Genomic DNA, 10,055 nt, shown 5'->3' on the forward strand with positions numbered 1-10,055 from the left:
ACTATCCAATAACGGCACAAAATTCCAAAGAGAGGAGAGTAGTGGATGATGGGACAGATAACACATGCTGAATCAGCAGTCGTGCATATCATCATGAGGGGCCAAGATTTCTTCTAGGCAGTGGGCTCTGCCCCACCGCAGAGTACCACTGAAACTCATGACAGGCGACTTTTCACGCCCTTTAGGTTACAGCAGAGTTCAAACTTGCCTCATGTAAGTTGATGCCTGACCTTTCCCGTGTTTCTTCTTGAATGTGTGTTTTCTTGCCTCAGCCAATGATGAAAGAGAGGAAGATTCTCAAAAGCAACCACAACCACGATCTCAAAATGAAGGTGGCGATCAGGGTAACAGGAAGAACAGGGATGTAAATGGAGTCAACAGTAACCAGGCTGGATCCCGTGGTCAGAACGGCCGAGAAAGCTCATCCAACAGAGCTGGCCAAAGTGGTTCTGGTACCCAAAAGTCCCCCAAAAGCCCACGTGGATCAGCTAGCCAAGGTGATCAAGGTGGCAGAGGATCCCGCGGTGGCTCTGGTAATCAGAGAGGCCAAGAAGGAAGAAACAGACAGGGTGGACAACGTGGTGGCGCCGGACAAGGACAAACTAAAACCGGTAGCAAGTGAGTCCCTGCACCATCATTGTAGATGATAATATAGATCAGGGCTTCTTGATTTTTTCCCATTTGGAGCCCCTTTTTGCCTGAGAAATACAACACAGATGTATTGGCCAGATACACCTTGGATTTGTTGTCATTTGAATTAAATTTTGTTCGGTAGTTATCAAAAAACATTTTCTGCTGCAAAGAATTTTTGGGACTCCCATATTCAGTTACATGATCCAAAGTGAAGTTAGGATCTAGTAGATTTTTCTTTTAACTCCCTATTTCTCCCTTCTTGCTTCAATGGACCATTCTGGTGTTTAAAATTTAACGTTAGCCACTCTCAAACTTTTTGCCCAGATGTTGCGTTTGTTTTAATTGCAGTTTTTCTTGACCCAACCGTATACAGAGCATGTTTTCCTACATTCTTGTAAGAGCAAGTGTTTCTTTCCTACTCTAAGTTAGTTTTTAAAATTCATATATTCATACACTAACCTATGACTTATTTATGTTTTCTCTTTCCTCTACAACCCACTACCCTAACTCCTTCTATCTTTTGATAGAATGTGTTTATTTTATTCTGGGAGGGTCACATACAGAGCTGCTCAGAGCTACTCTCATTTCTCATTTCTAAATTGGGGCTTTGTTCCTGATGATGCTCAGGGGGCCATGAGGTGATGGGGGTAGAACCCATGCCTTTTCTACGTGAAGCATGCACATAGTCCTTTGAGCTTTCTCTCTGGCCCTGTGATGTACCCTTTTTTTGTCTTTGTGGGTCATACCCAGTGATACTCAGGGATTACTCCTGGCTCTACACCCAGAAATTACTCCTGGCAGTGCTGGGGGGACCATATGGGATCTGGGGATCAAATCCAGATTGGCCACATGCAAGACAAATGCCCATCTGCTGTACTGTTGCTCTGACCCCCTGTGATGTAATTTTTTTTTTAAATTTTATTTATTTATTTATTTGTTTGCTTTTTGGGTCACACCCGGCGATGCACAGGGGTTACTCCTGGCTCTTGCACTCAGGAATTACCCCTGGCGGTGCTCAGGGGACCATATGGGATGCCGGGGATCGAACCCGAGTTGGCTGCGTGCAAGGCAAACGCCCTACCCGCTGTGCTATCGCTCCGGCCCCCTGTGATGTAATTTTTAATGAGTCAACTTGATTCTGAAGACAGCAGACATAGATAGTGCCCAAGCTAAATGATTACTTTTGTCTAAAATTCTTTTTGGTTTGTTTGTTTTCAGGAACTGAAACAGGAGATCCTGTGATGAGTATGGGCCTATGGGCAATGTGACATCAATAAAGTTATTAGCATTAAAATCAGTCTCCTGTTTTTCTTGCCATGTCATTGCTCCCACTTAAGGGACAAAGTGATTGAGAGGGAGATGGAGAACCCTGATTGAACTCCACCTGCTATCTATCTATCTATCTATCTATCTATCTATCTATCTATGCATATATATATAGTTAAGCTTTATTGGTAGTTGGATTTTAACCATTATGAGAACTTAACACCAGCATTTCAAAACAAAACATTTTCTTCCTGAGACCAGTGAGGGAATTTTCCAAGTTCAGATCACCAGTACACATATCCTTTGCTCAGCTCAATCCCAAATAAGCTTACCTTAGGAATTAGCTTGATCTCTGGCAGCCTTTCAGGGTGCATGTGTCAATATACTATATCCGTGTTTATATATAGGATTTAAGAAGGCCTCCAGGCCCAATGTACAATGTTGGAGACAGATTCATCACTAGATATCAATCACACAGGCTTCTCTTTGTTTAGGGACCAAGCTATTTACCCCAGGCAATATAGTTAGTACACGCTGACTTAGCTTATTTCTTATTTATAAATGCATTTGTGGGTACTTTAGAAGAAGATGAGGTGAATAATAGTCTGCCATAACTAGGCTAGATGCAAAGGAAAGTGAGTGTTATGGACTGAATCAGGTGTCCAAGAGATTTGAATATTGAAGTGGTAACCCCATCATCACAGGATGGAATCTGATTCAGAAATAAGGTTGTTGAAGATGTGATTGGTTCAAATGAGCTCATATCAGGGAGCAAAGAGGATCTTACATGGAACATGAGTGGTGTACTTACAAAAGGGGTCATTTGGACACAGCTATGCAACCAGGGATAATACCAAATGCAGATGAAGGCAGAGTTTTGGTGATGCAGCAGAAGCTAAAGAATATAAAAACTTGACAGTAAACCCCCAGAATGAATTTCTGGTCTCTGGAGCTCTGTAAAACAAAATAACAGCAAAAATCCACAAGTTCCAGTACTTCCATTTACAATTCTTGCTACAGCAAAACAAGCAAACAAATATGGTGAGAGCATTCACTTACCAGGTTTTAAAAAAATTAATGAGCATTCATAGACTAATGACCAAACACTTATTCTATCTACCTCTAAAGCATCTTTTGGAAGTCAAGAGAGATGGAATGTTCTAGGACAGCATCTCTAGTGGGTGGGCCCAGTGCAGTTCAACTAAGAATTGAGCTAACCTGGAAGTTCTTTGTTTCTCTACAAGTCAAAACATGCTTGTACCTGAGGGAGGTCGCCCATGTGATCGCTGATGACCTTAAAAGGATTAGAAACCCAGGGGAAGACAAAAAGGAAACTTCTTTGGAGCATTTTCATCTAGGATATGGGAAGTGGTCTAGCAAAAGCCCTCTAAAAAGATGCCTACTTGGGCTTGAGTGATAGTACAGTGGGTAGAGCTTTGCCTTGTAAGCGGCCAACCCAGGTTCAATCCCCAGCATCCCATATGGTCCCCCAAGCACCACCAGGAGTAATTCCTGAGTGCAGAGCCAGGAGTAATACCTGAGCATCGCTGGTATGACCCCCCCCCAAAAAAAGGATGCATAGCTTAAGACCCCATTTAAAAGGCCTGACAGGCTGAGACCCTCTTTGCTAGCATCCTTGAGCTCATCACCTATGCCCAGGAGACTCTCGAGGCCCCACCATTGTGCTATCCTGCCACACAATTCCTAGAGCTGGCCAAGTCACCTTGGCTTTATCAATTTGGCCCAGTAAGACATGTCCTCCCAACCCCAAATCTTAGAATTGGCCACACTTCCCTTCCTAGGATAGGCTAAAATTATTTTATGTCCATTTTATGATCTTTATACAATTGACTTAGAGCATTTTACTTGATCCCTATCATTAGATATATTTCTTATCTTTTTAAATGTGATTAGCTTAGACCTCATAAAATATCATTTCCTTCTCCCTCCAATTTGGTACATGTCACTTGCTCACCCCCTCCCAGGATTTACTAATCTATGGAAAACAAGTTTCACTCTTGAAGTAGCTTGGAAAAAATTGTCCCCTTAGAATTCTAGACCGGTTTTTCCTCTCTTTGGAGGCTTCCCCTGTGTTAGTCTGACCAGAACTCTCTGGCAATAAGCTGACTTTGCTCTGCCTAAACCATCTCAATCCTGGTAGTCTCTTTTACCACGCACAGCTTAAGCCAATGAGGTCTGGGCTCAAGAACCTCCTCTGAACCCTTCAATATGAGCAGGCACTTTCAGTATTAATATTAATGTACAGGTGCAGGCAACAAAAGGAGATATTTCATAAACAACTCAATTCATCTCAACAGTCAGTCAGATTCAATTCTGGAATAAGTCATCAACAATAAAACCTCAATTCAATCTGCTTGCAAGATTTGGTGGTTCCAGTTTTCTCTCTTACCCTTGCATGTGGTTTCTGATATAATCTAATCACCCTGCAGATTTGTTTCACCCTGCTAGATTTGTTTCATGGTGCAAACTATATGCAAAAATAGAAATCTCCGGGTACAAACATTTCAAAATAACTTGGATGAGGACTCAGAAGGGATGAGATTTATCTTTACCACGCAAAAGCAGATTGGAACTTCCAGTGATGATCTTTCCTAATATCCCACTATTTGTGGAACAAAACAGAAAAATAGAACCCAACAAAATTTGGGACCAGAGTCATAGTACAGCAGGTAGGGCACTTGCCTTGCATGGTGGCTGAGTAGGGTTGGGTCCCTAGGACCACGGATTGTTCCCCCAGCCCACTGGGAATGATTCCTGAGCACAGAGCCAGGAGTAAGTACCAAGAAAAGCTAGGTGTGGCTCAAAAATAAATTTAAAAAAATCTAATTGGATTTTTTTTTTTTTTTACTTTTTGGGTCACACCTGGCGATGCACAGGGGTTATTCCTGGTTCATGCACTCAGGAATTACTCCTGGCAGTGCTCGGGGGACCATATGGGATGCTGGAAATTGAACCCAGGTCGGCCTCGTGCAAGGCAAACGCTCTACCTGCTGTGCTATCACTCTAGTCCCAAAATCTAATCGGATTTTGGACTAGTCCTGGACATCAAAGATAATGGAGTTTTAGAATTTTAACCAAAATGCTAGACAGAAAAATTCATGGGCTCATATCGAAATCAATAGTTACCTATAATACAAACCCAATGGATAAGGAAGAGCACTCATAAGCAAACCATTAAATGGAAAGCTTTGTTTTCAAAAAACGAATTGAAACTGGGTTTTCTTTGTAAAAATATTGATTTCCTGGTAATACTACGTTCAGTACAGAGTTCTAGCTCCCATTTCTTTTTTCCTAATATTATCCCAAGAGTAGTATTTCAATTTATCAGAGAACTTTCAGTTTATTCATATTAAATCTCTTAGTAAGAAGGTACTCCTTGATATAGGCAGACATGGAAGGGCCTCTATGGCAATGGAATTCCTGGGAAATAATAGAACCAATAGCCCCAAAGCTGCAAAAAATGCTCAGCAGTGCTCAGGCATTCACGCCGTGTGCTAGGTGGGGATCACTCCCGGTGTGACTCGGGACTTGGGGGAAGGGGGTGGTGGCAGAGGGAGCACATGGAGAAGCTAGAGATTAAACCTGGGGCCATCACGAACCTAGCAATTGCCCTAGCCTCTGTACTATTGCTCTGACCCCACACAACACCTTTTGAACATTTTCTGATAGTTATGATCATTAGGTTGGAGATAAATCTTTTCATTAGATTCTTCTATTACATGCCTGAAGGCACAGCAGAGTTTTAGTCTCCCTTATTGTCTCTTGCCCAAAATTGAGTCGGATCACACAGTTGCTTATTTAAGGACAACAAAGACAATGGAGAAACCGATTTGCAAATGTTTGACAAGAGAAAGGCTTTCTAAATGTGAATTTCTTTTCACAATACTAGGCAATTTTAGGCAGTAATTTTCTAACCATTTTAAGACAGATTTTTGGGTTGGGGAACCAGTTTAAGGATTAGTGTGTATGCTTCCAATACGGCCAGACTTAAGTTGAATCCTTGGCACCACAAAGATTTTCAGTGCCACCAGGATTTCAGGCAACCCCAACAAAGTGCCAGGAATAGCCCCTGGGTACCACAGATGTGACAGCCATGACAAACAGAATAATAATGAAAGCTTCCCCACCCCCCACTCCTACCAGTTACTCCTAAGTGCTGGTTGCAGACCATTTTAAAGGCAAAAGCCAGCATTTTAATATAAATTTTACTATTCAACATTTTAAAATACAAAAGTAATAGACCAGATTATCTGGGTTTTCTTTTGTATCAGAAATTTGGTCAGATCTGACCAATTTCCCAACCAATTGCTGAAGGGTCTGGCCAGATAATCAATTATCAAGATATACTTTGTCTTTTGAAAGGAACAGTATGATTGGATGCAAAGTGGCAGAGGCATTAAGGCCACCAGTGTGCCTGCAGATTGTTGCCTTAACTTAAATTTAATGGCAAGCCTTAAAGTGGCTCCAAACTTCAGCATTCACCTCATTTGACGTGAGAAACATATCTTAAAGAAACTGAATTTATTGCATGTTTCTACCTGTTTGGCATCCAATTAGTGCCTATCTCCCAACATCTCAATGCTATCATCCACTGGATGAGTCATTCTCTCCACTTGAAACTTAAGTCTTTAATGCTGCATTCTGATGGAGGTGAAATCTATCCACCCCAAGGTCCCTCCTGGGAACTAGGGAGAAAACCACAGGGTATTGCAGCTGTCGGAGCATTTGTTCAGTCCAGCCCCACACTCTCAATTCAAGGCCCTGGCGCCATTTTTGTTGCCCTGATACTAGCATCAAGTCAAATCCTATATTTAGCTGCTCTCAAAATATCTAATTATTCCTCATTCCCCAGTCCATAATTGCTCTGTCAAATGAGTGCCTTTTCCTCTAGGGAAGATTAAGAACTGAAAAAACAAGTATCATGAGAACTTTATAATGATTTTGCAAGGATTTTTCCTCATTGGGACCCAGTCTCTACCTCAAGGAAGGTTTTTTTGTTTTGTTTTGTTTTGTTTTTTGCTTTTTGGGTCACACCCGGCGATGCACAAGGGTTATTCCTGGCTCTGCACTCAGGAATTACTCCTGGCGGTGCTCAGGGGACTATATGGGATGCTGGGGATCAAACCCAGGTCGGCCACGTGCAAGGCAAACACCCTACCCGCTGTACTATAGCTCTAGCCCTCTTCAAGGAAGTTTTTGTAAAATTCTTGTAAAATTGTAAAATGACAGAGTTGGAACCTGGAGACGAAATTAGCATTTTACGACTTCTTGCCATTTCACCTTTTCCTCAAAACCTAAGAATCATCTTGACAGCCTAATACTTGGAATACCGTGTCTATTATTTCTTACATAGGTTCATGTGGATGAATGTATACATATTGGCATTCTGCTCTAGCTGCCCAATGTACTTAATGAGGATTAAGTGTTGCAACGAGAAATTCCAATGTTGCCAATGATACTAAACAGCCCAATTTCCTGGCAGTCTCTCCCACCAGCTAATTCTGGCATACAAAGAGGATACCACCACTAAGTTCTTGGTCTTCTTCACCTGAGCATTCATTAGTGGTCAGGGAAGAGAATGTTCACTGGAATTTCCCTTGGATCTTATATAATCAACCCTTTCTGACATTACCATTCCCTCATATGAACTTTCTGATCCTTCTTAATAAAACTGTGTCGAGGAAATTGTAGCAACTCCACCACAAATTGGAGACCATCATCATGCCCAATCCATCTGTCTAAATAGAAGACTGGATTGAATTCATGTGCCCTTGCCAAAATAGTGTGATCCAAGTTGCTACTAGGGTCCCATGTCAATAAATTATCTATCTCCAGCCATTTGGTGGAAGTATAGCAATTAGGGTGCAAGATATGCAACTGACCCAGGTTCAATATTGGGTGCCCCGTAACTTCTGGCATTGTGGGGGGTTGACCCAGGAGGCCCCTGAGCACCACCGTGGTCTCCAGCATCACAGAGTCTGAGCAGGATGACAGCTTTGTTCCCGAGCAAGTTAGTCAGATTTGCCCTAGAGTGGACCCAAGGCTTCTGGGGATCACTTGGGACAACCATTCCTCAACTAACTAACTAACTAACTAACTAAATTTGCCAAACCCAGATGGAGTAAAGCAGTAGGACTTTTTGATCTTTGACCCATGGTTCTCAAGATATCCAGCATGCTCTCTGATTCCTGTTAATATATTAACAGTGTGTACTAGTATGACCAGTGTGTACTAGTATTTAGTTGTTTTCTATGGGGAAAGAAGTTGTGCTTACCTTATTGGGATATGATAAATTTTTATGCTGAAGTAGCGAAGAATAGTAGAGAATTGCTTGAGGAGAATAAACATTCACTTGAGATTGAGCTAATTAAAAGTTTCTGGGAATAGCAATGCTCTTGCTGTCTATGGAATGACAGTGCTTCCAGTGGCTGGGAAGTCAGCAGGAAATGCAGGAGTTACACAGTTTTTAGTTTCATCCACATAAATCCTTGTGTCAAGGCCATGATTTTTACCATAATTGCTCCAGCAATTACTACCCCTTCCCTATATTATTATCTCCCCTTCCATTGAATCATTTTAATTTGCATGCATTCACTATAATTACTCAATTTAAAAACAAAACCAACAAAAGCGCCTTTCCCCTGCTCCTGGGCTTCATCCTCTAGTTGATCTTCATATCTGTGTGTATGTGTGTGTGTATGTTTATTCTTATTAAAAACACCTTGATTTAGAAAGCTATTTATTATAGTTGCTTCAGGCATTTAGTGTTCCAATCCAACCAGTGCAATGTCCCCATTTTCCATCCTTTCCCCAAACTGCCCCCTTAGGTACATAACAAACTGACTTCATATTACTTGTTCCAACAATAGTTTATTTTTTATTTTTTAATCTTATTTTATTTTTTAATTATTTTTAAATTTTTAAAAATTTTATTGAATCACCGTGAGATAGTTACAAGCTTTCATGTTTGGGTTACAATCTCACAATGATCAAACACCCACCCCTCCACCAGTGCACATTCCTCACCACCGATATCCTGGGTATACCCCCCCTTTCCCACCCTCCCCCTGCCTCTAAGGCAGACAATATTCCCTATACTCTCTCTTTACTTTTGGGCATTATGGCTTGCAACACAGACACTGAGGTCATCATGTTTGATCCATTATCTACTTTCGGCATGCATCTCCCATCCCAACTGGTTCCTCTAGCCATCATTTTCTTAGTGATCCCTTCTCTATTCCATCTGCCTTCTCCCCTTTGCTCATGAAGCAGTCTTCCAGCTATGGAGCAATCCCCCTGGCCCTTGTACCTACTGTCCTTGGGTGTCAGTCTCATGTGATGCTACCCTACACTCCACAAATGAGTGCAGTCCCTCTATGTCTGTCCCTCTCTTTCTGACCCAACAATACTTTAAGAAATGACAAATATGGGGCTGTAGCGATAGCACAGCGGGTAGGGCGTTTGCCTTGCACGTGGCCGACCTGGGTTCGATTCCCAGCAACCCATATGGTCCCCTGAGCAGCGCCAGGAGTAACTCCTGAGTGCAGAGCCAGGAGTGGCTCCTGTGCATCGCCAGGTGTGACCCAAAAAAGCAAAAAAAAAAAAGAAAAGAAAAGAAAAGAAATGGCAGATAAAATGATCAAAAATAAATCAGTAAGAGTCAATTTGTGATTGCCATATAATGTTAACCTATGTAAATAAGGACACAAAACCCTTTAATACGGTATAATAGAAATGTTTATTTTCATTTATATAAGTTCTCAACTCTGGAATCTAGAGTATATTGCATTAAATATTACTTTACATTTAGGTCTTATTATGGTAATAATCATGCCTTACCTGTCTTTAATAAAACTTTTAAAGAAATTCTGTGGTAATATATTTTGAAGTTTACTTGAAAGAGGTAAGGGCTACTTATGTAAATTTTTCCTCCTGCATTTTACATAAACACTGTGGCTTGCAAAGTTGTTCATGATGATTTGTTACAGGCATTCAATACTCCAACACCAACCCCACCACCATGACACCTTTCCTCCACCATTGTCTCCAATTTTACCATTCACTTCTCAAGCCTGCCCTCATGGCAGACCCACATTTTATTTTATATTGCTTGTTATCTTGGACTGGAGCAATAG

Source organism: Sorex araneus, chromosome 10, assembly GCF_027595985.1.
Source record: "Sorex araneus isolate mSorAra2 chromosome 10, mSorAra2.pri, whole genome shotgun sequence".
NCBI lineage: Eukaryota > Metazoa > Chordata > Mammalia > Eulipotyphla > Soricidae > Sorex > Sorex araneus.